This window comes from Mustela nivalis, assembly GCF_964662115.1.
Source record: "Mustela nivalis genome assembly, chromosome: 18".
NCBI classification, from domain to species: domain Eukaryota; kingdom Metazoa; phylum Chordata; class Mammalia; order Carnivora; family Mustelidae; genus Mustela; species Mustela nivalis.
In genome coordinates, this window is record NC_139037.1 from 8,579,785 (window position 1) to 8,607,113 (window position 27,329).

At 48.6% G+C, this 27,329-nt stretch overlaps 1 protein-coding gene and 1 long non-coding RNA gene across 8 annotated transcripts in view; one reads left to right on the top strand and one right to left on the bottom strand.

Annotated features, from left to right (window-relative positions):
- The window catches only part of WWOX (WW domain containing oxidoreductase), a 958,224-nt gene that overhangs the window by 199,881 nt on the left and 731,014 nt on the right, over window positions 1-27,329 (bottom strand). The gene's annotated exons all lie outside the window — the stretch shown is intronic.
- LOC309853257 lies at window positions 3,850-6,777 on the top strand. The gene is made up of 2 exons (XR_014305603.1): window positions 3,850-3,966; window positions 6,377-6,777. It is a non-coding gene; the product is annotated as an uncharacterized lncRNA (long non-coding RNA).

Below are 27,329 nucleotides of genomic sequence, written 5' to 3' on the forward strand. Positions count from 1 at the left end.
GTCACATGGCCAGAAGCTGGGGACAGCCCCTAGGAGCTGATGGCAGTCCCCAGCCAACAGACGGCATGAAAATGTACACCTCAGCCCTACTGTCACAAAGAAATGACTTCTGTCAACAACCACAACCTCTGAGAAGACTCCAACCTTGGCCGACACTTGGATTTCCACCTGCTGAGACCGTGAGGGGAAGACACAGCTAGGTGGCCCTGCACCTCTGATCTGTAGGACTACTGGATAATGTATACGTGTTTTAACCTTGTTGGGTGGCAACAGGTAGAAAATACCCCACAAGTGACGAGCTCCTAAGGTTCTTGGGTAAATCACCCACATGCAGAGTACTTGGTAAAGCCTGGAACACGGAGGCACTGAGAAGGGGCACTTTTTATTATGATTTACTTTCTGTACTATTATTAGTAAGATGATAAATATTAAATAGCTTCTGTATCCTGGAAAGAGCTGTCAGTTCACATCCTGGTTTTGTCGCTGAGCGGCGATGGGATCCTGGGCAGGTGAGCTGACTCCGTCTGTTTCCCCGGCTGATAACATGACCACCCAGGATCCTCTCCTTTCTATTAACTTTGCAGTGAGATTTCAGCGTATAATAATTTCTCAAGGCTTATTAGCTTATTTACTGAAGTTCCTACATGTTGGTGACTGCCCTGGCTTCCCTTAGCATCGTCTGGGCCAGAAACCGCCGGTATCTAAAGGTGGCATCCCATCGGTTGGGGGATGGGAGGGTATAAGATGGCGTCCCGAGGACAAAGCTCACGGGGGCCTGCAGGTAGTATAAGGCCAGAGTGAAATTTCCTTTAAAGAAGACAAGGACTCAGGGATATATTTTTAAGCAGAAACGTGAACCAAAATACCAGGCCTCTGAGTGTTTTTACCCAATCTGATGGTGTCAGCTCCCACCATTCACAGAGAATTCCCACATTAATACCAACTGTTCATTCATTCATCGATTCATTCATTGACTCACTGATCCATTCATTCAGTGACTGCCTAGAGTTTCCAGGCCCTGGGCTTGATACTGGGTCTTCAGCCCAAACCCACTGAGCTGCAGGCTCATAGGCCCAGAGGCTGCTGGGCCTTGACCATTCGCTCAATCTCAACACACCCGGGACTGGGCTCTCTTTCCTCCCTCGGCTTCTCCTTCTCCCAGTTAACACCATACTCTCCACGCAGTCACTCAAGGAGGAACCACAGGCTCAGCCCGAGTTCTCTATCCCTTGACTCTTCCCACACCCCCGTGGGACAAAGTTACCCCCACCCCCCAGCCTGCCCCCCCCCCTTCAAGGACTCCTCTCTGTCCAACAACGCATCCTCAGCAAGACGGGTGAGTGTCCTAGGGCCACCGGGACAAACCACCGCATACTTGGCCGCTTAAAACAACACAAGAACTCTTCGCGTGCTGGAGGCTAGGAGGCTGAAATCAGTTCCTCTGGGCTAGAGTCAAGGTGCCGGCTGGGCCCTTCCTCCTGGAGGCCCTAGGGGAGAATCAATCTCCTCGCCATTTCCCACTGACAGAGGCCACCTGTCTTCCTGGGCCCACGACTCCTTCCTCGGTCACTCCAGCCGCCTGCCTCTGGCATCACACTTGCTAATTCTGTGGTTAAACCTTCCTCTGCCTCTATTATGAGGACCTTATGAGTACAGTTAGGGCCCACCTTCCCATCTCAAGATCCTTAACTGAATCACATCTAAAAAAACCCTTCAGGGCACCTGGGTGGCTCAGTCAGTTAAGCATCTGGCTTCGGCTCAGGTCAGGATCCCCGGGTTCTGGGACAGAGTCCCACACTGGGCTCCCTGTGCCACAGGGAGTCTGCTTCTCCCTCCGCCTGTCCCTCTCATAAATAAATAAAATCTTTAAAAACAAGGCCCTTTTGCAATAGCATGGGGAGTAGGGCCTGACTATCCTTGGGTAATATGATTCAACCTGCTATGTGAGGCCTTTGTCACCTCTCTCCTGGGTCACTGCAACCGCTACAATCAATCATCCTTACTCGTCTTCTGACATGTATTTTATGGAGGAAAGCTGGGATGATTTTTCTAAAAGCCTCAGGACCACTGTGTTTGCTGTTCCTTTTGCCCAGAATACCTTTCCCCGGTTCTTCATATGGTGGGTCCTTTTCCATGCTTTAGGATTCAACAGGAGACTTTCCCTGATGACTCTATTTATGTGAGTCCTTCCCATCATTATTCTCCATCAAGCCCCCCCCCCCCGGCACCCACACTACTCACATTTCCTGTAATTATAGTACTTGCTTACCGACTTCTTCAACGCCCTTCATCCTCACTAGAACACAAGTTTCATGAGCACAAGGGTCCTGCCAGTGTCATTTACTGCTGTCTCAACTCTGCTTAGCACAGTGCCTGGCGCGCGACAAGGTGCAGGCAGAATCATGCCCCCACCCAAAAGACACCTTCAACCTAATTCCAAGAAACTGCAGATACCTTAGGTTACCAGGTAAAGGGAAATTAAGATCCCAGATGGAATTACAGTGCTGATCAGCTGATTTTAAAATAGGAAGATTATCCCGGATTATCCAGCAGGCCCCGTGTAATCACAAAGGTCCTTAAAAGTGAAAGAGGGAATCTGAAGAGAGAGCCAGAAAGATGTTAGCGTGAAAAGAGCTCAGCCCCATCCTGGCTTTGAGGATGGAACAAGAGGGCCCTGAGCCACGTGGGAGACCTCTGGGAGACGGGAAAGGCAGGAGCAGAGATTTCCCCCCAGGGCCTCCAGAAGGAACGCAGCCTTGACCACACCTTGATCTCTGCCTTGAGGCTTAGGTTGGACCATTGCCATGGGGAACTGCAGGATAATAAATCTGGGCTGTTTAAGGTACTAAGCGCTTGATAATTTTTTACAGCAGCAACAGAAAACTAAGACAGGCCCTCACAAACATTCGGAGGGACGTGTATACAAGCTACAAAAGACCAAGGATTGCTGGGAAACACCAGAATCCAGGAAGAGTTCTCCCCTAGGATTCTCTGCAAGCGAGCATCGCCCTGCCAACACCTTGATCTGGCCTTTCCAGTCTCCCAAGCTGAAAGACAACAGATCTCCATTGTTTTAAGCCAGACACTTTGTGGCACTTCGTGAAAGCAGCCCTAAGGAAACTCACACACTGTGCCTCATCCCTGGCCACAGGCTATATTGTTCCTGACTTTGCCCTTCAGCTCGGGTACTAGGTGATACTGGGGCATCACGCGTTCTTTCTCCTCCTTGGGTCAGCAGGCAGCCTTGGACTTCGGCCGGGAACAGGCTCCTGGGGACCTTAGCAGGAGGTGGGAGTTGGATGTGTCAGGAAGCACGAGGTCGGGCCCAGGGGCCGAGAGCAGGGCGGCACTCAGCGCAAAGTGGACAACGGCGGGAGGCTGGGAGCTTCTGGGTCTTGCTGGGACCCCGTCTCCTTCTTCCCAAGGGTGTGACGAGAATTAGCCGTGCCGTGTGCCCGGCTTGGGGTCTGGTACTGAAAGCGGCAAACGTGTACTTCCTCCCTGTCCCCTTTGCCTTTATGAAATTCAAGTGACAGGGAAACAACGATAACTACTTTCTGAGACAGAAGGGGAGACCTCTAAAAGCATAAAGGCCAGAATTAAGCTGTGGAATTAAACAACCAATCAAAAAAAAAAAAAAAGAAAAAGAAAAATTACAAATAAAATCTCACCTGGGTGCACGGCCCTGGCAAACGTAAGGGAAATGCAAGTCCCTGCTGTGCCTTTTTATTACTTGAGGTATATGGAGTCTCTAATTTAAGGCTAAATATAAAACTAAAACATACACAGCTGGACTTTCAAGTATTTTCAAAACACATTTAATACCTTCCCGTGAAAGTCCCAGAATCTGAGCAGCCCTCACTCTGCACCAGTATAAACAGAAGTTGGGGCGGACTGAACATATGGGCTTCAAAAGGGTCTTTAAGAAGGAAGAGGAACGCGCAAGTACGGGGCGTCCGGAGGGAGGTGAGTGCTGACGCGCGCCCGCAGTCCCACGGTGTCCTTTGCCACACCAGGGCTATAATGAAAGCCAGCAGACCCTGGCTGATGGGGCCAATGCTGACAGGGTCTGCCTCTGACCGCAGCTTTTCCTGCCCCCGTGTACTTCTTGGCTCTGCTCCTACACTCCTGTGCCAGTGGAAAATTAGAAAGATTCAAGCCTGCCCGGCAGACATGAATAGATTCTCTGTTATCCCAGGAATTCTCCTTGGAGGAGGTAGCATCCGCGGCCCCGGTCACCGTTCAGGAGCGCCCCGGGCACTTGTGTCCACTCGACAATTACACGCAGAGTCGTCTGTGTGCTTGGCGCGGCTCCACGCGTGCACTCCGAGACGGCGGCAAGTGAGCCACGCAACCAGGGGCCGCGTGCCCAGGAACTGTCTCCCGTGGGTGGACAGACGGTAAAGATAATGCCGCTGGTGTGCGAAGAATCGCATGGGGGCCTGGGAAGCCGGGGCGTGTTGACGATGGGGCACACTCAGTGTGGATGTACTCTCTGAGGAGCCTATGGAAGGCAGAAGAAGCCCCCCGCCACCCCCAACGATCTACGTCCCCAGAACCTCCAGATGTGTGCGGTCACTAGGCAAAGGGAGATGGGGATCACAGGTGGAATCATTGTTGCTCATCAGTTGACCTTGAAATAGGAACAAATGAAAGAGCTTTGGAGACAGGAGCACCCGGCAATGCGGAGATACAGGAGACAGAGGAGAGGTGTTTTGTGTGTGTGTGTCGTTTGTTTGTTTGTTTGTTTGTTTGTTTTTTAACAAAGGAAAGAGCAACGGGCAGAGACCCCACCACAGTTCTAAAACCTGGCAGTGGAGTCTGTGTCCCTCCCTTTGAATCCGGTGGGTTTGGGACTGCTTTCCCCCATGAGGTACAGAGGTGATGGTTTCCCTCAGTGGCTTGCGGTGGGAGTAACCCCTGTCTGACTTCCAAGGCCAGGTCGGAAAAGCCATGTGGCTTCTGCCAGTGTGGCTGGGACAGGGGCCTTCCAGGAATCCACGCACACGGAGCCCACCGTCCCCTGCCAGGCTGACAAGGCAATGTGCGAGTGAGAAGAACCACCCAGGCCGCCCAGCACAGCCTTCCTGTCACCAGAGCACCACTATGACCCCAGCCAGCGGCACGTGGAGCGGGAGGCTCAAGCAGCCCAGCCTTATCCGAAGTCCTGCCCCAGAAAATCGTGCTATCTAGTAAAACAGCTGTTGTTCTAAGCCAGGGAATCGTGGGGCACTTTGTTTCTCAGCCAGAGATAAATGAGAGAGGCCCCACGCGGAGAACGGAGAGGCGGGATGAGCCGGTGGCTGTAAGGTTCCCGGTACGGAGCGGGCCGTCAGCAAATGTCAGATCACGTCCCCGTTCCTCCCATTCCTGGTGACAATAGAGTTTGATTGCCTTTCAGTGCCACGGCCTATTTTTACACTATGCTGCATTAAATCATAAATTACAAGCAGCTTATCCATGTCTGATTCCTACTAAGCACTCGGTTTTATTGGGCTCTCAAAGTTCGAGAATGACAAACATGTAAATTGGAGTGGCTTCTCTCTGCTCTCCACAGAGGACAGCTCTGGAAGGAGGTTCTTCGGCAGCAGAGCGGGGTCCGCGCTGTCCCCTCTCAGACGTGTGCTCTGTGGCCCCATGGCGTGTTCTCCGTGGCGAGCAGGCATGTGCACCAGGAAGTTTTTAAATGATTTTGGGAGCAGTATCATTTTTCTTCCCTAAACAGTATGGATCTGTGAGCTCTACTGTGTTTCTGCACTAAGGAGAACAGGCAGTCTCCCGTGGCGTGTTTCATTGTGAAGTTATTTTTCAAATCAGCATCTAGAAGAAGTCATACAACTTCCCGATTATGGGCACATGTTTTGGAGCCAGATGGCCTTGGCCTGAAGCCTAGATCTTTTCCCTTACAGATGGAGAGATGCTGGGTGTGTGGTTGAACCTCTATAAACCTCAGTTTACTCCTCCGTGAAATGGGTATAAACATGGCATCACCATCCTAGTTTGCTTGCAAAGAGTAAATTAAATCAGGAATGTGAAGCACTTAACAGGAGGCCCTACATAGTGTAAAAGCTCAAAATAATCTATCTGCTATAATAAAGTTCTCATCCTTAGTTCTGCTAGGGTAAGAGTTGTTAGATTTCACAAAGATACAAAAGGCCAGGGATACCTGAATTCATATAAACAATTAATAATTTGTTAGTACAATACGTCCCCAGAATGCTACGGGATATACTTATACTAAAAGTCATTCATTGTTCATCTGACGTTCAAATCTGACTGGATGTCTTGTGTTATTCCTAGATTTTCTGTTTGATCTGGTGGGTGGGGATTACCCCAGGCCCCTTATCACAACCTACGTCTTTTTTGCTCCCTCCAGACTCACTGTAGATGCTGGTGATTGAGGAAGGGAGGCCCGAGGCTGCTCTAGAAGGACAAACTCTGGAACTTCCCTGGAAGAAACAGCTCTGCTCTCACTAAATGTAAGCGACTCCCTCCAGCAGCGTCCTGTCCTGTGCTGTGCCCCGGAGAGCCCGGCACCGCTTCCAGCCTCCTGCTGCAGAGCGCCCGCTCCCTCCACGCTTCCCCTCCCACTCGCCCTTCCTGCCTGAGGTCTGGCTCCATTTGAAGCCTCTCCCCCTACCTTGGCTCATATTTTTTTTTTCCACATAATATAGTGTAGTTTATTACATAAGTGATTTATTGCATGCACCTTAATGTATAAGGGGCAAAACTTGTTTAAAATAAATCCAACTGAGAGGATAATCTCTATGGGCAAAATGTACTTCGGCTTAATTTCTCTACTGGGTATTACACACTATATAATTGCCTTAAACAGAAGCTGCACACACAAATTTAGCTTGGCACCGATATCTGGCTTCACAGAACACTCAAGTTACATGCTGCGTTTTGCTACAAATCCTTCACTCCACCAGAAGAAACTCAACAGCATCCCTTAAAGAAATATTCAGCTTGACTCCCCTGCTGAGACTGGGCGGGGGGCAGGAGGGGGGCGCTGATTGTGCACTGGATTTGTGTGTGGAGGCCTTTGTCTTGGGCGAGGAGGCAGAGCTGCCAGCCTGGGTCTCACCAGAACGGGTTAGGGACGACATCTCCCTCCACACTGAGCAGCGTGCTCAGCAGCAAACCGGACCGCTGCTCCCTCGCAGGCACCGGATGTGGGGCGCAAGTGCTGAACTACGGCTGGCAGCGGCTTGCTCTCCTTTCTCCTGGGGGCTAAGTAATGGACTTAATGGACTCCACCATGCATGCATTCATTCATTCATTCTACAAATGCTGAGGTCCTCCTAGGCTCTGGGGCTGTAGGGATAGCATAGTGAAGCATAAACCAGCCCTCATGGAGCAGACAGTCCAATGGCAGAGACATGCGTTAATAATCGCACAAGTAAGTGTGAAACGGCAAACCTTGAAGGTGGGGTAGAGGAGAGGCTCAGGTGCTCTGACAGCCTCTGGGGGAGGTAGGAGAAGAATCTCCCGAGGAAGGGGCTTTCGGAGGGCCCCTCAGTTTCCTATGGCTGCTCTGATGAATTACCTCAAACTTAGTGGCTTAAAACAACACAAATTAGTTTCCCAACAGTGCCAGAGGTCAGGAGTCTAACATGGGTCCCACTGGGCTACACCGCAGGTGCCAGCAGGGCTGTGTTCCCTTCTGGAGACTCTGGGGTTGGGGAGGCGGGGAGCTCATTTTCTGCCTTTTGCAGCTTCCAGAGACCGCCTGCATCCCCTGGTTCGTGGCCCCTTCCTCCACCTCGAAGATGGCAACTGCAGGCCGTGACCTCCGCACTCTGCCATCTTTCTGGTTTTGAGTCCTCTGTCTCCCTCTTACCTATTTAGGGAAACGTGTGAGTAAAGTGGACTTAGCTGGATCACCCAGGGCAATCTCCCAATTTCGAGCCCAGCTGGGCAGCACTTTTATTCCATTCTGCAACCGTAATTTCCCACTTGGCCCCGGATCTCCCAGAATCCCAGGTTGTGGGGATTAGAACGGATCCACATCTTTGGAGCTGTTATCCTGTCGGCCTCAGACGGGATCTAAGGAGACAGAAGGAAGAGAATATTCCAGGCAGAGGCAGAACCTTGTGAGGTGAGGTTTGCTTTGGTGGAGCGCCCGTGTGGGTGCAGTGTGGGAAGCCAGGACTGGGGTGTGGGGAGCTGGTGCTGAAGGGGCTGGAGAGCTGAGCTCTCCAAACCCGGGAGAGCCTAGCGGGTCACACGAGGGACTCTGGTTCTTACCCCAAAGGCACCAAGAAACTCTTTCAAGATTTCCATCAGGGGATAAGATACTGCATTTTACTGAATCTGAGATTGTAGATGGCATTATTGACTTTCCACTAAGGAGAAAGAAATGTTGCCGATTAACATGTGGCACGGTGCTTTCCTTTCACTTTGACTTCTCTTTTCTCTTATTGCAAGACCTTTTTTAGACATAATTAGGCCTCCACTTTTGTCATAGATTAATTCTTCTGTGTCTAATAAAAAGATAAGTAAGGAACAAACGACAAGGCGTTCCTAAAATTTCTTTACACTAAGTAAAGGTCTCTCTCCCTTGAATAACGTTTCAACTCTGAATCACTGATGCCGTATTTCTCTGTGTGCGGTCACCTTCTGTGCCGCTGAAAGCCTGAGTGATACAACTTTGCCTGGAAGAATCCTGTAAAAAAGGGGAAAACCGGCGGTGCTGGGCCCTTGAGCTTGCTCTTCCGCCACGCTCAGTAGTAATACCTACTTTTGCTTCCTACTTCTGGAATGTTGCCAGACTCACCTGGCCCTCCACCCCAACAACCCTTTGGCTCCTGGAAGGGTACGTGCTCCAGCATTACCTCTGGGATTTTCTTCAAAGCCGGTGACACCCACCCTTCAAGTTCCAGCACTGCCTGGCACTGTGCATGTTTACGTATGCAAAGGCGATTGAGAAATTTCACATCACCGCTGCCTGCCTAATGGGGGCTTGGAGATGTGCTTGGATTTCAGAGATGCTAACGGGAGAGAATTTCAGAGACATGCCCTAAGGTCAAGAACAGATTGGTGCTTTCAAAAGCTACTTCAACTGAAGCAAGACCTGCTTCCACATTTCAAGGTGGAGGATGTTATCTACTGATCACAATTAAAGATCCCTTCATTTATGCTGAGCACGGTGCTGGCCAGTATCCTATCACGTCAAATCACCTCACCTCCCTATGAGTTCTAGAGGAAGGAGGTAGTATTATAGCCACTGTACACACTAAGAAACTGAGGCTTAACTACACTAACTGGTCTGCTAGCACCGGGCTCAGAGGTTACGAAGCCAAGATTTGAACTCAGAAGGTCTCTGGAATTAAGCACTGTGCCTAATCACCTCTATTTCTATGTTCCAGTCTGAGTCTCTCCTTGGAAAAGTCTTTAAAATCATGAGCTTCGGCAAGTTCATTGCACAAACACAGCAGGCTCTGCTCTGGGCCCAAGGACAGAGGATACAAACCCTCGATGCTTCTCTCAAGGAGCTGGGAGAAGGCAGAGGGGGCCGGCACTTTGGACAACAGACGGCGAACGGACGTGCATTCCAGCACGTTATGGGGCACCAGTGCGAGGGAGAGACGTCTGCATTTTACTCACATTGTGCAATTTTTCTTAAAGAATTTTGGAGGCTAAGCGTTAGGCTGCAAAACATCCAGAAATTCCCAGGAAGGCAGCGTGAAACGTGCGTAGAAAATCTATCTCCGCCTCCATCCCATGCCCAGTTGACCTTACCAGCGCTGTCCTCCCTCAAGCTAGCCCGCATGTTTCCTTCTAGGGGAAGAAAAAGAAAGGGGGTATAGGTGGGATGAGCTGGAAAGGGAAGGGGAGGGGAGGGGATGGGAGGGGAGGGGACGGGAGGGAAAGGAAGAAATAAATGGAAGCACAAATCCGCCATACATTCGGCTTCTTGGTGTGATCAGTAACACAAGAGTCAGTTCTCTAAGCACCACTGTACCTACACAGCGTCTTTCAGGTGAAAGCCAGAAAGAACACAGGATCGTGAAAGTTAAATAAAATAAAAATAAAAATTAAAAAAAATAAAGTAAAAATCTGGAATGGCAAGGTCAGGGCCCATATGGACATATAGAGATAAGAGTGAAAATATATATATATATATTTTAAACTCTGTTGAATATTACCAGGATAAGAATGACAGCAAATTCAAGCCGTGTATCTCCCTGATTACTATAAACACCAAAGGAACATCCTCTCCAAAGTTTTGATCCGCATGTTTTTTCAGATGACCCCATGAGGTAAAATTTCTTGCTAGGAGCACTCACTTTGGAATCCTTTAAAACTGCATTTCAGTTTAGTTCGGGGTTTCTCGGAGAAGTAGGCAGGGACAGGCGTCCTCCTCCGGCCCTGGAAAAAAGCGCTCCCCATCATACCCACCCACCCCTCCAACATATGTCTACACCGAAGAGCGGAAGATTGGAAAAACAGATGGTATAATGACTGTGGACTCTGACAGCCCGCGCTGTGGCAGTGCCGTCAGCAGACAGGACTTGCCAGAGATGCACATTTGAGCGAGGGGCTGCCAAGGCGAACAGATCCGCTCCTTGCCCTTCGATCCGCGTGAGACACTTGTGTTTGAAAACAAGCAAAATGCTTTTTTTGCGGGAGCAGCAAGTGAGGACACAGCTCTGCAGCGTTTACGGCGCAGATGCTGGAGAGCAGGGAAATGTTGTGCAAGCAACGGCTCTATAAACAGTGCCTACTTTGGGGGTTTTCCGCAGCAGGCAGGTGGGAAGCGGGACGGGAACCGTCGGGAGAACTGCAGAGCAGCCTGTTTTCATGGGCTGTTTACTTTCTGTCCCTGAACCGCTGCATATTTGCCAGACTCACATTCGGGGGATGCGACACACACCAGAATCCCCGCGAAGGGATGTCACCTTAACGCGATCTCGTGTCTTGATGTACACTGGCCACCCTCTCTTCGTCTGCTCCTCTCCCTCTGCATTAGGTAGGGAGCATGGAAAGTGCTGGGGAGACAGGGAGAAGGGGGGAACGGAGCTGTTGGGGGTCCCTGCCCAGGGGTCTGGCCCTGCGCTAAGCAATTTCCGTCTCTGTCGGCTTGCTGCAAACTCAGAGTAAACGGTTTTATGGGTGGGGAAGTTGGGGGTCAAGTATAAAGATTTGGCCGAGATAACATGACTCAGAAGAAGTGACCCTGGCCTTGGAGTAATACTCTGTCACCCCGTCACACTTTCTACTCCGCTCTTGGGCCCGCCCCAGGGTGACCAAACCGTAAAGTATGATTTGCCTTTTAGGAAGCACTGGGCTGGGAAGGAGTGCTGGGGGGTCTCTCTTGCTGTTCAGGATGGTTACACTCTGCCCTTCTCGGGGTTACCTCTTCTAGCTGTGAGTCTTCAAATTTCTGAAGAGAGATTTCATTAAAAAAAAAAAAAAAAAAGTCTGTGTATGAGCTGCCCTCTACTGAAGGGACTACATTCTAATTTCATTTTGTCCAAAGAACTTTGGGGAGCTGGGTTCTGAATCACCCCTTTCCCTCTTCCTTCGGGGAAATGAAAATGTCATTCATTCAAAGTGACTGTTTAAGGCGATGCCAGCCTCCACCTCCCTGCAATTCACAGCAATCTCGTTAATAAATTAACCCAACTGTCACAGATGTCTAAATGCAAAATCACTTGGAAATGGTCCCATTTGAGATCACACAATCTCCCAAACCTACTGCAACATTTTTATAATTCCTGCAGGCCACCCTGGGTCTCCTTTACACTTGCAATGGTGCCCCTTTCAATTTGCATTTAAAAGACAGTAAATTGCAGGGTTCATAAACATTTTTATAGTGATTTATTGAAGACTGGAATGTCACTGCTGTTCTTCACACTTTAGCGGTCCTGAGAATCAAATGCTGGCTGTCTGTGCAATCTTGCTGTCCCTGTAACCACAGAGGAACAAGCCAGTTTGGAGCTTTATGGTTTTCTTTTTTTTTTTTTTTTTAATTCTTCTTTGCTTTCTGTCTTTCTCTCTCTCTCTCTCTCCTTTTAAGATGGTGGTAGCCATATTTATTGTTCAGTGAGAGAAAAGCTCATTTTAATCAGCTTCCAAGTCCCAACTTGGGTTTCATAATTTACAAAAGAATTTGGCTTGCCCATCAGTACCGTGAGGAGGTCATTTTTAGTACAGCCGAGGACCAAAAAAGAAAGCCTTTCTTCTCATCTTCCCATTCTGCGCCTTGCCCCAAGGAAAGCCGCCCAGCCCAAGAGGACCCTTCTCAGGGTTACGGAAGAACCAAGGCTGGCTACCATGCTCCTGCATACCCCCGTCCCTCGTCCCTGCGACACAATTAAGAGCGGGGATGGGGCTTGGGCTTCGAAATTTTTTATCTGAACATAACGTGAACAGAGAGGAGCTGGGGTCAGAACATGCTTGTGCTACTTTCCAGCCGGCCAAGTCACAAAAGCAGGTGAGCAGAGCCAAGACAAACTGTTTATCTAAGGGCACAGTGAACTCCTTGGCATCCCTCAGCCTTTTTACCAGGGGGACTCGAACCCTTTCTGAGCACATTGTGCATAAAGGCAAAGAAGAGAGTCTGAGAGGGAAAAAAGAAAGAAAGAAAGAAAGAAAGAAGCAGCAGGGAAAGAAAAAAAAAAGAAAGAAAGAAAAAGAAAAAAGGCTTGCACCTCATTTGCCCTTCCAGTGTCCAGGAGGGAGTATTTCTTTACACCTTTTTCACATTATAATAATGGCTTCACAGCTCCTGAAAAGAGCCCCAGTGCAAAGGCAAATGGTGCATGACACGGCGAAACCCGGGTCTTTGTCGCACCAGCTCGGCTCCGAAGAAAGTCCTTCTCTGCCTTCCTTTCCCTGCCATTAACTGAGATGAAATGAGTTTTTCCCCCTTTTGATTCCACCCCCCACTGTCTATTACAGTGTGACGCGATGGGGCTTCCTGGCCCATTATTTCATAGAGGATTCTTTTCTTCTGGTTCGGGAGTCCGCGCCTGCAAGGTTATCTGTGCGCAGAGCAACGCCTTGGTCTTGCATTCATTTTTGAAATCTGATCTCATTGATAAGAACAAGACCGTGCGCAGTGCATTTGTCAGATAAGGAGCTCCAGTGCCGGAGTCATAATTTTTGTGACTTCAGTCAGGGCTCCCTGTTAAAATACGTCAACCGATAAAAATGCAAGTATTATAAAAATAACCTTTGTATCAAAAGTGTCGTTCTCTCTCTTTTTAGACACATACGTCCTTTATCACATCAGGCAGCACCTCCTCACCCTCCCGGGACTAGTTCCTGAGGTACCACTGTTACAAGTATTTCTTAAATGGTCTCATCTGCCAGCATCTGGGGAGAAGGAAACCAACCAACAAACAAAGGGTTTAGGAGCAAAGACTCAATGCGGTGTGGGTTGTGGGAGAGGGGGTTTGATCAATATCCGTCCGGGTTGACAGGTAACATTTCCTGATCATAAAGAGTCAACGAACTCTAAGGGGCTCGGATCCTGAGCAGAGCGGAAGAATATTTAGGACAAGGGTCTGGCGTGTCCCTGTGGTAGGCATCTGGGGTTCTCAGGGACGGGACTGAGCTGTCAGCTGGCTCGGGGAACAACTCGGCATTGTTCCTGCGTGGGAAGCGCTCTGATACAGTAGGAATAACGCTCACGCCCAACGCGCGTGAGCATTGGGAGAGGCCCGCCGACTCCACAGTGGAGAACGAGCTTCTGGCAGGGTCTTATGCCATCAAGGCCGCCCCCCCTGGAAAAGCCACCCCCACCCCGGCCCGGGTTGGGCCACGGGAGGCTGGTGAGCGTGTGTTATATAAATATTAGCACGAGGCGGACCGCTCCAGCCCCTGTGGGCTTCCTCCCCCCCGCCCCCCCACCCCCCTTGGTGGCAGCTACACAAAGACACCGGTGACAAAACTAAGCGACAGCCGTGGGCTCACGAGAGGCCTGCCAAGCTGCGCGGCGCAAGGTCCTGTCCCCGTCCCTGTTTGGGGCCCCGTACACCCGGGCCAGCAGCTGATAACACTGTAATAGTCCTCCTTTGAGGACAGAGGCTCCTGCGTGCTGATTAGTCATTTATCACACCTGGCAGCCCTGCTGAACCATAATTACTCTTCTCTTATCCTGCTGCACTGTCATGTCCGAGAGGAGAGGCGAGGCAGAGTCCCCAGTTAATGACACATTACCCTCTTGACAAGCACTTAAAGGTTTTATTGTAAATATTCAAGATATAAAACATCTGAGATTCCCTTTTTAATTATAAAAAGCAATTTCTGGGCCTCCCGACCCCTACCTCCCCCCACTCCCAAATAGTAAAGTTTCGGAGCCTTATCCTCTGCTTACCGCAAACAAACTGATTTCCCTTTGTCACGGAAACTCATTGCTACAAGTTAACTCAGTATCTCTCCGCAATTATCAGACATATTGCCTATGAAATTGGTAATTTAAACACACATCACATTTCCACAAAAGTTAAATTTCCGCCCCGAAAGAAGGGGAAAATGTGCATTTATATGAAAAATTATATATGAAAAAAAGCCTAAAATGCAGCATAAATAGTCCGGTTTTCCTCATCGGAAAGAGAGGGAGGAAATCACTGAATTTTTTTTTTTTTTTTAAGATGAGTCTCTCACTGAGGTTAAAAAAAATGTATACATTTTTTTCATAAACTAAAAAATTGGAAATTTGTGCGTTGTTAAATCCTGATTGCCTACTTATAAGGTTTGGGGAGAAAGCCAGCTTAGCATTCAGTCACTCCTGGGGCTATTTTTATACCTCAAGGAGCATGCAGAGGACACTCGCCTCGTGGCAAGGGGGACCCTGGCAGGCCTGCTTCACCTTGCCACCTTCCTCCTGGATTTTATGAGGTGATCTTTCTGCTCCATGAGCCTCGTGGGTTACGTTTGAGGCTACTGTGGGCCAACTTTGATAACAGTCATTAGGGCGGAATAATGGGAAGGGATGGGGAGCTGGTGGTAATGAAATCTTTCATTCTGACAGAGGAAAAGCACACCCCACACGGATAGACATAACTACACTCACACGCAGAGGCACGTATGATGCGTAATGAGCTCGTCTGAGCCCCGTTGGTTTTAACCGCCCTCCCACACCTCAAAGTGTACGTATTTTCAGATCCACAGGGACGGAGACGGATGTTCGAGTGTGTTGGGTTCTATGGGTTTGAGACCATCTTGTTCCAATTGGTTGAATGCCATGGTGAGTAATAGCTCTTGGAGCGTGGGTCTTAGGGTTTAGGATCCAGGGTGCAAATGACAAAAAAACAGGAGAAGGTGCACTCGGGCTCCTTTGTTCCACAGATCATCAGAGTTGATCCTTAGGTGGGTGTCTCCTTCTTTTAGGATCCGTGGTCGGCTGGGTTTCCAAATGCTTTCAGTAAAGAGCATCCCCTTCCCAGAGAAAGGAAGGCCTTCCACTGGGGAAGTTGAAGCATAGCCAAGGGTTAAGAAAGGAGCTGATGAGCATTTGGAAATCGTGACTGGCAAGACCCAGGAAGGTATATGGTGGTCAAACCAAGGAAATGAACACAGAAACAGCCGACCAACCTGAGAGCAGTGAGAGACGGTGACAACACCGAGTTTGGCTTCTGAGGACACTGGCAGAAGTCCATGGGGAAGAGGGGTGGGAATAATAGGAGGAGGATAAGGGAGCCAGCAAAATTAAAAGCAAAGATTCATCCCTGCTTTGAGAAATCTAGAAATGGGAGCACCTTCTACAGCTGTGGTGGGCCACTGTCCCAGCACAGAACACCTCCCAGGCCATCAAGGCAGCTGGTTGTGCAGAAGAGGGAGACAAAGGCACACAAAGCCAAGAAGTACGCTGGCATCCTTGGAATTCATGGCCCAGAGCCCCAGGCAGGCTTCTTTAACTCTAAATGCTTCTCATTCACGGCTGAGTCTTTAGTGACTGGCGCACTGTAGGCATGTAGGTTTCATGAATGGATGAAAGCGTAAATGCCAATGAAAAGCCCAGCGAGTAGACGAAGATCCGTGGAGGTGAGTTTCCTCATCACCTGATTTTTCATTTCTTCCCCCGCATCCACTAAGGAATACATGCCGAGGACGATTTTGTTGCAGGTATTAGGAGAACAAAGGGACTTTTTGAGGTGGTTGATCTCACGGCTCTGGAGCTGCACATGGACAGGAGCCTGAAGCGGGGGATGCAGGCAATCAGACCGTGGTGTAGCTAAGGTCTGCCGGATGGCCGAGGCAATGTGTTAGATTCGTTAGGAGGCTAACTTTTCACCTTCTTGTTGGATCTTCATATGGAGCCCTGGAGGTGTTCATCTGTGGCCTACATGTCACAGAAGAGGACACTGAGGTTCTGAGTAGGCAAAGAATCTGCCCGAGCCCCCACTGCTGGTAAGTGGAGGGACCTGAACCAGGCTCCGTAATCGAGGTCTAGTTGCCTCTCATTCCCTGAGGAGGCATGGTGGGGAAACCTTCTGAGAAATAGTTCAGGGTGACTCCCACAGCACAGTGGCAAGAATTTCTCCAACTTTCTTCTCTGACTTTGATTTCAAGGGCTGAATCTGCCGTCACGGACTCAGTCAAGTCTATTCCTTCAATTTTCCATCCCGACTTCTCCTCTTGGGGAAGCTGAGGGCTGCCATGTTCTGACTTGTCCCCAGAGCACCCTGTTCTTTTCAAAGGCACTTTATAAATCTAATGAAATAACTAGGATCCAAATAAGCTGTCCGTCCTAGGTTTTTGGTCTCAAGACAAGCTCCCCTTGAGATTTGTTCCCTTTTCTCAGCATGACACTTCCTTCTCTTAAGAGAAAATCACTCGTACTTGTTCATCACCTGCTTTGTCTCCTTTTAAAAAATGCCAAGTGAATGTGGAGACGAAGGACCAGAAAGACAGGGACAATGGCTCAGTTAAGCGCAGAGGGGTCCTGGCAGGCCTGAAACTGTACGTCCCCCTGTGTCCCCCCTTCTGTCCGTCCCTCTTTCCTTCCTTTCTTTTTCTCCTTTTTTCTTTTTCTTTTCTTTCTTTCTTTTTTATTTTTTTTACCGTACCCTGGACTGTTCACTAAGCCATCCCACAACTTGGGTGGTGATGGAATTACCCTGGGGCTCTGGGGGCTCCCCAGTGTTAACAAAGGGCTGTTGTCAGTGTGATGTGCATTTTGGCACTGACGGAACACAGTCCACAGCATTTGCAATAACACAGCTGTTGACCTTGAGTAGCTCAGGATTCTGAAAATCCACTGAAGCTGGACAGTCACCTACCCTAGAACGGGGTCAGCCAGAGTAGTTGGAGTGTCTTATGGTGCCCTTCCCAGGTAGGCCTCATGGAAAATAAAGCCAAGGATTAGAAAGCTGGAGGCAGAAGGGAGGTCCTTAGTCTGAGAAACAGGTCAGGGTCCTGATATCTCAATCTCTCTGTCAAACACACACAGACAGACAGACAGACACACACACACACACACACACACACACACCCTTTCTCTCCTACTTTGCTTCCTCTGGCTCCCTCCTTCTTGGCATACCACTTCCTCTCTACATACCTGTTCCATTATCCTCTCTATTAACCAGCTTCCTGTTGCCCCATGGGTTCTGCTCTCCCAGTTGTCCTCCCTGAAGAGGGTCCCAAAAGAGACGTCTACTCCCTGAATCTACAACACTTCTGGGTTTCGGTATTTATCACCAACTGGCAGGTCTTTTTCTGTTTGTCTGTTCCAATCCTTGAGCACTGAACACTGCAGCAGGGCCCTGCTGGCCCCAGGAAACTGGACTGGTGGGAGAAGCATTTGTGCTATGGACAGGGATCCTCAGCCTAAGGGCAGGTGTGGGCTGATCTGCGGGATGAAATACTCGTGGTGCTGCTAAGATTGGGCAGTGTGGACTGATTCTACATTATGGTCATTTTATCTCAGGGATCTGAGCAAAGAGAGCGTAGTTCATTAGACATATGTGTACGTTAAAGCATTTAGTTCATGATATTAAACCGATCAGGCTAAAAAAGAAGCAATTTCCAACTGAATTAAAATTCTTAAAACCACTTGAAGAAGAAAGGCAGGTTAGTTGCTGGGCCTGCCCAAGATGGAACACCATCCCCAATTAATTATAAACTCAAGAAATATATGGGGAGGGTCCAGTATTGGCAGAACTCTCAATACAATGAGAATTTTGTTAATTAAGTCATCCAAAAAAAAGAGAGGGCCATTGCTAGTCCCAGAGCTCTACAGGTTAAATGATTTATTTTCTGAGTCATTAAACTCAGTGCTGATAACTTCTTTCTTGCGCTTAGAATTTAGGTAACCCCTTGGCTAGCTCCTGATAGAAAATAAAACCCGTCCCATGAAGTGGAAGAGAACCACACACATCTGCTCTGCTTAACTGCCCAGTGGGCCCATTTCTCTGCCCACGGCAGTGACAGAATGGTAGCCGCCTATCGACGTGCCAGCCATGGCGATGGACATGGGACAGAGCCGAGCAATGACAGACTGGGGCAGGACACAGACTACAGTCATGGCCTTTCTCTCTGGGAAGAAGCTAACATGGCAGTGAGTCTGGAATCTTCCATTTCCCTGTCCAGACTTGCTACTCTCCATCCCTTTGTACTCAGTCCTGGGGAAGCTGACCGATACAAGCTATCAACAAGGCCCTCTCACCATCTGATTTCTAGCTGGCCTTGCAATGATGGTGCAGAATGTTGATTACCCTGAGACCTTCCCTGGGGAGAGAAGGGTATCACTCAAGGTAGGCTGAATTCCTCAGCAGAAGGTTGTAGCTCCTGCCAAGTGGTCCTCTTCACCCAGACATCCTCCCTCACCTGGTTCTAGCACCTTCTCTCTCTCCTTGCTTCTTCGGGCACTGGATGGTCACAGAGACGCTCCTCACGATCCCTGGGGAAATCCCTATCTCTTCCGGTTACTCTACACCCTTACCCCACCTTTATAAATAGTCTAGTCCGCCACTAAATTGGTCTACCACCAACACAAAAGTAAGAGTTGAGGCTCTTGGCTTCCTATGGCCGTGCTCTAAGGAGCAGAGCCTACCGTGCTGCACTCACTATTTAAATGTTGGGGAAAGTCCTGCTGGAAATTTTCGGAGGGTACATTTTTGGAGAATTGCAGAGTTCAGCCGCCCAAGAAGGAAAGGACACAGGGCCTCTGGGCCAATATACGGCAGCTCTCTCGTTAGTGCAAAATGAATTCACTTGACGTGGCTTCTGAACATGGAGGGCCCCGTGCACAGATAAAGACATATGTGCCGTCATACAAGAAGCATCTTGAAACATGAGGGGGCACAATGAGAAGTCCTTGAAGAGATTTTTTCCAATTTTTCTCAACCTACATGTTTTATGGGGAAGCTCTAAACTCTCACGGAAACAATGGATTAAAAAACGAGACACCTTCCAGCTTCACAACCCATTTGTCTCCGCGCTTCGAGATTTGCTTGAAACAGGGATAAAATAAGTTGCAAGGGGTCAGGGTGAACAAACTTGAAAAACCTTGCCTTTGCGGGGAAAATATTTTTAATTTTCAAATGCATTCCAACCTAGCCTTGCTACGAGGTAGAAAAACAGCACTGTCCAAAAAAAAGAAACTACTCACATGACAACAATCGTGGTGCCTAGAACAACAAAGCCAGAACTGGATTAAAAAGCGCAGCCCACGTCCAGATTTATTCGTCGCTGGGTTTGCAAGGCAAGGAGATCTCGAATCACAAAGGCTTTCTGTGTGTTTTGGGAAAACAGGCAGGAGAACGAAGGGAGGCCCACAATGCAATCCGGTCGGAAAGCTGGTTCTCTCTGAGAGCTGTACTTGAATAACCACGGTGGGAAGATCACTTCCCCCAGGAGGCCGCCTCTCTCTCCACTCGCTTTTGGATAAATACGCCTTCACTGCACTCCCGGACCATCCTTTCTGTAGACCCTTGTGGCATGACCTTGAAAAGTCATGTTTTCCTGAGACCCCGAGGTCAGAGGGAATCTTGTTCACTCTGAAATCCTGATGCTTAACATGCTGCATCCTATCTGAGATGCATCCAGCAGATCCTTGTGCAGTTAATGTTTAACTCACAAAAATAGCTACATCAAAGCAGCAGGACTTTTGGGTCTCCTCTGGACTCGTCACGGGAAAGCAAGTGAGCTTCAGCGTGTACGTGGAGCCCGGCCAATTGAGAACTTACCAGTGCACTGGATTAGCCAGGGTTTGGGAAGAAAAGAGCATATTGATGAACTGCTAGAGCCGCCATGGACCCAGAATTGGGGAGTGAAGTCCAGATCACTGTGGGTTTGCCCTCCCTGTTCTTACTCTTCCGCAATTTCTGCAGATCACTTACATGAAGCAGTACCAAGAAAACTCGCTAAAATGCAAAAAGTGGTAAAATCAGCACAGCCCCAACCTATTTAGGGTATTGTGGGCCTAGAGTCTAAAAACAGAAACCAGTTCATGTCCAAACCAATTGTTTTTCATGCAACACAGAGACCATATTAGGAATGTGCCTTCATAAAGCTCTGAGTCAGACTGGTATCCTCCAGGTGACTTTCAAAACTGTCTCGTTCTGAAAGCACGTCCGCCTATGGCGTCTTTGTAAAATTGATTAACTATTTTCAATAAGTTTTTCTATCGTCCCGGCCTGAAAATTGCAAGCGTGTTGCATATGTAAAAATATAAATGTTTGACTCATCTCGCCTGGGGAAATGCTGACGAAGCCAGGGGGTGTGTGTGCTCCTGTTTTGGTAAATGTCTCCCTAAGCCCCAGTGAATCTTGACGTATCTGCCATGTTCCCATGCCATCCTAGAGAGGCCTGCACTGGATATCCTTCAGACCCTGGGATGGCCTTCAAGTCCACTCCTCAAGGAGAAGTGGAGGTCAGCATGGGGCATTTTTGGTTCTTAGCCATGACCGTTTGACACGGCACCCACATTGCTTGTGGAGTCAAGGTGTTTGCTTCACGTGGATCCTGGCTGATGGAGCCTGAGAAGGCAGCAGGTTGGAACTTGGGCCTCAACTGCCATTTTAGTGCTTTTGCTGGAAGGATCCAGTTAATTCATCCGCACCTGCCTTGAGCGTAGTCTGGTGACCCCCATCACTGGTGGGGAGACATCTGTACCAGTCAGAAATGTGAAGTGATCAGTGGCACAGGGACCGTGATGTGACTGTCAGCCCGGCCGTGTTGACAACCACATTTGAGACAACACAGCACCACACCCTGCGTGCCGATGACAGAGATTCACAGGCTGAACGGCTTCCTCTTTCCTGACATAATGGGCTGTGACAAAGTAACAGAACAGAGCATTTGTGTGTGTAAGACCCCCACGATCAACAGGAAATGGAGAGTTCTCCAGACTTAAGTCCTGGAAAGAATCCCGGCGGGGTGTCATGGAGGCCTCTGCTGCTAGGGCTGAAGTCATCTACAATTCAATAGTTGTGGAACATCGAGTCACCAAGTCCCGACAATGGGTGGCCAGTGTTTGGTTGCTGCAAGAGTGATGGTGGAAGGTCTTGGAGATGCTTAGATCTGTGTTAGAACCTGGGGTTCTTTCTTTAACCCACATATCAGTCTGTATTCTCTTGAAATGGCAAATAAAACCAGACTTCAATACTGGAAACTAGATGAGCAAACTATAAAGAAAATATGAATTCTCCCCTCTTCTCTCTATGGGATCCTTGTTTCTCCTACTTCCTTGTTTTCTGCTCTTCTGTTCCATCCCCTGCACACACTCGTTACCCAAAATACCAGCTATGGGTCAACAGATACCATGGTGGTGATCATGAAAACAGACATGGGAAATCTGACCTCTTCCAACTGAGGGCTACTATAAAAACATGAAGACTGGCAAGGTAATTTTGGTAGCAGGATCCTGAGGGTCAGCTGTATGTTGTTAAATAAGCCAGCTGACTCATTTGAGTGGAAGTATGTCAGTGTCATCCTGGAAAAAGCTGATGTCGAGACTCTGCCAATAGGGTCATCACACAGGGCAGGTGTCGGCAAACGATAACCCACAGGCCAATTCTAGACTGCCTTGCCTCCTGTTCTTGTGAATAAAGTTTTATTGGTACACAGTCATGCCCATTTTGTCACTTATTGACTATGGATGTTTTTATGCACCAATGTCAGTGTTGACTATGTGGCTTAAGAAGCATAAAATATTAAATGCCCGGCCATTTAGAGAAGAAGTTTGCTGACTCCTGACCTAGAGAGGGCTGCATTTGTGTGGGGCCTTCCAATTTACCTGTTAAATCTCCTTAGACCTCCTAGCTCTGCCATTTATTGGTCTCTGCCAAAGGCCAGACTTAGGGCAAAAAAGAAAGGACAGTTCTCAAAAAAAGATGGAATGCTTCACCAGTGTCACTTTTCTGTATTAGCTAAGATAACTCTACCTGCTCTACCACATAAACTTCAATGTCTTGAGGCTGTGACACAAAGGGTGTTTATCTTCCACTTCTGTGAACTCTTACTGACCACGGGGAAGTCAGCTCCAGGAAGTCACTCAGGGATCCAGGCCAGGTCCATCCTGAGGCTCATCCCTTCCCCGAGGACTCAGTCACATGGCCAAACCTAACAGCAAGGACATGTAGGAAATATAATCCAGTGGTGATGGCCAGGAGAAAAGGGCAATAGGCCAGGGAACATTTAGCTACATGACCTCCTGCCCCCTTCATAGCATCATGGTCTGTCCTATCAGAAGAGAAGCCACAGGCATAATAATTGCTCTTCCGTGACAGACACACAACGTGTAAACCTTCTTAGGAGGTTACCCATCCTAACAGAGGAGTATGTAATGCTGAACTCAAGATGCCACACGATCAAGTATGTTCATCATCATTTTCATTGTTACCTGTAAAGGATCTGTTCTGGGCAAAGAAAATATTCAGTACTTTGACCATGGCATAGCACAGGGAGGTAGTTTTCTTTTAATAACAAAATTATCATAGGTTGTTATTTGCAGCCTCTCTGCATAGTATTGGTCATAGTTAGTACTATTTGACACTGAATCCTTAATTAGGAAACAAACCCAATTCAAACATTTTTATAATGTGCTAAGTTTTTTTTCCAGGAGTACTCAGAAGCCAAATGGGTAAGCTGCTTGGAGCAGCTTGGCTTAAAGGAGCCACGTCCTGGGATGGCTGTGTTCCACATGGTTCTTCCCTGGACACCCGGACACGCCCAGCTGCTGCCACCGCCAACTCATCACTTCTACAGCCCACGCTACAGTCTCTGCCCTCAGCCCATCCACGGCAAGGCCGATGCTAAAGCTGACCCACCACTTACCCCTTACCTGGGAGGAATCAGAAAATCAATTACGAAGATTACGCTCTTAGGCAGCACAGATATTAGAACAGCTAAATAATACTGAGAAAGGGGAGCGACTGGGTGGTTCAGTCAGTGAAGCATCTGACTCTTGGTTTCGGCTCAGATCACGGTCTCGGGGGTGTGAGACTACGTCGGGCGCCACACTCAGCATGGAGTCTGCTTGAGATTCTCTCTCTCCCTCTGTCTCTGCCCCTCCCCCTGTGTGCTCTATCTCTCAAAATAAATAAATAAATAAAATCTTTAAAAAATAATAATACTGAGAAAGGGAAGGGAAGGCAAGGCAAAGCCAAGTGAAGAGCCCAAGACCAGGCATGAGGAGATCCCGGTTCCAGACCTTGTTCTCCCACTAGCTCATCTCCAAGACACCCTCCTTCTTCAGTCTGGGTTTTCCTATGTATTTACATGTAAACACTCCGGGCATCCAGACACCCAAAGACACTCTGGGTGTCTTTCAGCACTTTCTGCCTCTGTGATTCTGTGGAGAAATCCCTGGAGGTGAAGTCTGATGTCTCAGTGGGAGACAGACTTGAGGATGCCATTCTCAGCATTCACCCCCAAAAGCAAAACACAGTCCACTTGCAGATCATACTCGGGGTAAGGAGAAGCCACGGTAAATAAAACAAAGGAATATATTCTCCTGGCGGCCAAAGGGAACGACAGCCCCAATTACTGCTTCTCCAGTGGCAAATGGTTTTATAAGCATCTGCTCAGGGTAATTTTATTACTTCAACTACTGTTCACGACATCACCACGAAGAAATCAGAATTTGACGCAATTAATACAGCCATCACAGGGAGGATAAAGGGAAGCTCAGAAGGGTACTCATTGGATAAATACAATATATTTTAGGAGAGGAATATTATGGTAATCACTATTTATCAATGCAAACTTCTTTAGGGTTTGCAAGATTTGAATGCACGTTTCCTCCTAACGAAATAAACATACATATTTGAGGAGCCCTGTTGAAAATATTAACAGTCCTTCTGCACCAGAAATATTAGTCCTTCCCTCCTTTTCTGCCTGCTTCTGTCAGGAAGCCACAGAGCATACAGCCGCAGCGCCTAGCTAACCATGTAATTGATAACTCCCTACCCGACTCACTGTGGGAATCTGTCAGTTAAGGTCTGAAGATACATTCACGCCGCTATGAAAATGAACTTACACAAGTCTGTCTGCAGACCAGGAAGGGCCTGAATGCAGTCAACATTCTGCTCCTTAATTGGCTGGGCTGGTTTACCAGCACACACGTGTGTTCTAGCAATGGCTCGCTGTACTATGACTCTTTTTGACAGACCTATTTAGTGAGCAGGAGGTATTTTTTCCCCCAGATAATTGCTCAAAATCATGCTTTCAAAGTCAAAGTGATTCAAGCTTGCCTGTCTGTACTCTGCAAATACACAAGGTTGGAAGGAATGCAAATACGCACTCCTATTTCTAAGGTGGATGCGCAACAGAGGCTGTTGTTTTGCTTTTTGTTTTGTTTTCGGTTTTGTGGGTTTTGTGGTTCTCTTCTTTTTCTCCTCCTCCCCACCCCCACAACCCGGCAGAGCAATGGAGGAGAAGGAATGCAAATCCCACAGAACTTAGTCCAAGCCCGTCCGGGCTCCTATGGGGCCAGACCCTGCCGAGGGCAGGTTTCACCCAACATGGGTCCAGTGCTCCTCAGCGAGAGATGTTCCATCTGGGATCCCACGCATCCACAGACGAGGGCCTTCAATGCCAAGAGCACGGGGCTGCGGCACTCAAATCCAAGGGATGTCTGAAGGAGCCACTTCACTTTCTGGGTGGCCCCTGGAAGAGTGGATAGAGCCAGGACTTTGAAATCCAGCCCTCCTTCCTGCAGTGCAGGGAAAGGACTTTGTTTCTCTGTCCTGCTGCTCATCTAGAGCTGGTGGTATATACGTCTCAGGTATGTCGTGTACTTTAAGGACGAGGCTCTGTACGACATCATCCCACGTGTGGATGCAAGACGTCTCCCTCCTTTGTCCCTGCTCCCTCTGTGCTGCTTGGAAAGCCTCTGTTGGTGTTCCCTGCCCTTTTTGGGCATTTTTGAATATTCACAGAGGATCATGAAATGGCTCAGGCATTATGCAAGCAGAGACTGCCAAATGAGGGCACAGGAAAGAGTTGCGGGCATGTGTGGGTGAAGCCATTTCAGACAGCCAGCGCACCCAGGGACGTTGTATGGACCACAGGCAAGAGGTCAGGAAAACCAGCTGTACAGGCCACTCCTGCCTAGGACAGAGGCTCCACCCAAGACACATGGATCCATAGAAAGAGCTTCATGAAGCTTCAAGAGGCCTCGAAAGTAATGCTGAATCCCATACTTGGCACGGATCCCTACGTACATCAAGAGCTAAAATGCAGGGCTCCTGCCAGGACCTGATAGGATTCTATCTTCCTGTTTCTGAAGGCAAATAAAATAGGCAACGTCACCTCTACATATCATCCAGGGAGTCGAGCCCACAGAATCAAAGAACGATGCTCTTTAAAAACTAGAGAGGACTTGGGACGCCTGGGTGGCTCAGTTGGTTAAGCAGCTGCCTTTGGCTCAGGTCATGATCCCAGCGTCCTGGGATCGAGTCCCACATTGGGCTCCTTGCTCCGCAGGGAGCCTGCTTCTCCCTCTGACTCTGCCTTCCACTCTGTCTGCCTGGGCTCGCTCTCGCTTCTCTCTCTGACAAATAAATAAAATCTTAAAACAAACAAACAAACAAAAAAAAAACTAGAGAGGACTCATCCGGACACTCTCCTACTCCTCCTTCTCAGAGGTTGAGAATAAGTGATCTTCCGCAAAATACTTGAAAGTCAACAGGTTTAGTAGCTAAACCAGGAAGGACTTCAGGGTCTTTGGGAGGACGGAGAGTAAGTAAATCTGGTCCCACTTTCAAAGTCAAAATTCTGATGCTGGTTTGAAATGGTGTGCACAATTCCCAGGACTCTAACTATGGAATGATCAGACACATTGTGATTATCCCGCCGGTCAGAACACCCAAACAGAATCCTGCAAGATGGTCGCAGCTCTGGATGCTCTGTAAACGACTAAATAAATAAATAAACTATTAGTATTTTAATTGAGGCTAGATTGCCAGGCAATCAATTTAATTAACTGCAGTACAATTAATTGCGAAAATTGAGGTTTGACTCTGACGTTGCCAATTCAAATGGCATTGTGTAGTCTTGGTGAGAGCCAAGAGAACTAAAACGATTCCAGTGATATTGCTGGAGTAAAATTAGCAGCGAAAGTGTTTACCTAAAATTTGAGCAATGGAAATGCTGAGGGACGTGAGCCGTGTTCAGCAAACCCTGCCTCAGTTTCTCCATTGGTAAAGAGGAGCCAAGACGACCTCCTACGCAATGACGATTAATGATGCTTGGAAAGGTGAAGAGTAATGACGGTTGAGCATGGATTTGGTGTGCGAGTCTGGAGACAGCGTGCCCACGTGTGGACTGCTCCCTCCACTCCCGGTTCGATGGGATCTTTGGGATGAAGGAGAGATCACCCACACAGTGGTCCTGCGGATACGCTGAGTGCTACTTCCAGAGCAAAGAAAGAAAGAAAGATGGAAGCCGTGGGGCACCGGGGACCTCCCAGATTCTTCAGTGTCTCACGTGTCATACATGCCCCCATGTGCTTGAGAAAGGGGCCCTTGTCCTCATTTAGAGATGTCTGAGGAGCCAGTGGGGGCTGGAGAAGGACGTGGAGAAGCTGGAATGCTTAAACAGGGCTTAGGGAAATGTGAAACAGTGCAGCTGCTGTGGAAAACAGTTCAGCAACTCCTCAAAAAGTGAAGGAGAGGCCTGCCAACTGACCCAGTGCTGGGGATACAGCTCTCCCAGGTCTACATGCAAACGAACTGAACACAGGACTCAAGCAGACCCTTGCACCCAAGTGTTCACAGCAGCACGGTGTGCACCAGCCGAAAGGTGAACAGGACACAGACGCCCATCAGTGGGTAATCAACATGTGGCAGGAACACACAACGGGATAGCATTCAGTCATAAAAAAGGAATGAAGTGCTGATGCGTGCCGTGGCGTGGAGGGACCTGCA